Here is a 1845-nt window from a genome sequence, read left to right as displayed (position 1 = left end):
AAAGGAGTTTTTGGAGTTGTTTGTATTAATTAGTGAAAAGTAAAAACACAGCTTCAGTCATCTCTTTCCAAAACTAGCTATCAAGATTTCTGAAGATGTGGACAATCCACTATTAAATCATCCTGAAAGCAGGAAGATTATTCTCTTAGAAAACTCAGAAATGAATGTAGTATTAATACAATGGGTTTGGATCCAGATAAAACCAAAAGGAACTTTACTTGCAGACTGCTGCTTTCCTGATTTTATTCCCTTACTTGATATTAACCCACAGAGATGCATTTTTGAGGGTTGATGGATCCTCTAGAATGACAACAGATATGAAACATGGGAAGTTGCAGTAAAGCGAAAAAATCAAAGAAATTCAGCAAGACTGCTTTTCCACTTATACAGAACACATCTCAGCTTAAGACCTCTCAGGGAAAAATGAATTAAAATGAGAAAACAAGAGCAACAACAAAATGTAATAGCTGAGACAGAAATTGTACTGTTCCACACCAAGCAATTTCTGGTCTTAAATTAAGACAGCTTTTCTTCTAATTTTACTTTCAATTCCTGTGCTTTAAGGAGCTGTGGTACCAAAAGGCTAGGATATGGTTGTTGTTTTGCCCCATAATGGCAGCAAAAATAATATATGCAAATAATTCAAAAGAAAAGAGATTGAAGCAAGAGGACAATACAACAAAACATTGGGACTTACTGAATAAAGCTATTTGATACATTCATAAAGACATGGCAACCCAATAAAAATAGATCTGAAGAAGAATAGAGATTTCTGAATTCAAAGGTTTTATCTTCCCCGTCTTCTGTATCTTATAAATGGCGAAGACTCTATTGCTTATGGTGAATTTATTCTTGATGATATGGATATTTGGTATTTCTAATTATTGGTCACGGACAAAATTTATGTTCAAAATGTCAAATGTTTCAAAGATTTTGAATGATGGATTAATATTAGTTACATACTGATCTGTTATAATTTTTATGTATCTCAAATTATATACATATATATATGTTTACATTTTAATTTAATAAAAAAATTAAAAAATGAGACAAGTACTTATTAAAGGAGGAATGTACCTTTAAAGCAGAACATTGATGGGGCCATGGAGGCTCTCCTCCAATTACTCTCAATTAAAGACCTCTTATTTCTACATTTTCTTGTTCCATTTTGAAATCTTTTCCAAGGAGAGTGCCCACTACAGAATAAGTCATATTACTTCAGGTCTGCTGCATGTATCTTTAAAACTGAGAAAACAAGAGGAATAAATAAACTTAAAGAGGGAGAAATATTCAAGGAAACACTGGAAGATTATTTCAGTTTTGAAAATTGATAGTAAAAGGTTGATGATCTGTTGAAGCATCTGAGCAAGGTGACTTGAAAAAGAGTGGGGGGTGGGAATCCCCAGTAAAACTGTTCATATATATATGATAAGCATGAAGAGCAAGGATTCCCAAGGAGCAGTATATTGGATCTACAAATATGCCCATAAGAGAGTCATATAGTTTGATAAACCTGTTAGGATTAATACTGACAAGTTTGGGCAATGTACAGTTGTCTTGCATAGAAACTCTCCTGGAAGAGGTTGGAATTGATGATGAGCAATTGGATTTGCTTACAAAGGGTAAGGAGGAATTTGTGTTAGAAATGAAGGATTCTTTATTTTGAGTGTAGCAGGGAAAGGAAATAGTCATTTGGTTGAATCCATTGATGATGCAAAGATAAATTATGTCCTGGGGAAAATGACTCCAGTTCTTTTTGCTCTCTCTGGATTATTCCAGAGCATTCTGAAATAGTCTTTTAATTCTTTCCATGGAAAGTACTTGTGGTAGGTTTCCTCTCCATTC

The sequence above is a fragment of the Protobothrops mucrosquamatus genome, unplaced genomic scaffold (genome assembly GCF_001527695.2).
Source record: "Protobothrops mucrosquamatus isolate PMUCROS unplaced genomic scaffold, P.Mucros_1.0 scaffold_36, whole genome shotgun sequence".
Lineage (NCBI taxonomy): Eukaryota > Metazoa > Chordata > Lepidosauria > Squamata > Viperidae > Protobothrops > Protobothrops mucrosquamatus.
The sequence above is the reverse complement of the archived record's forward strand: the minus strand, read 5'-3'. Positions refer to the sequence as shown.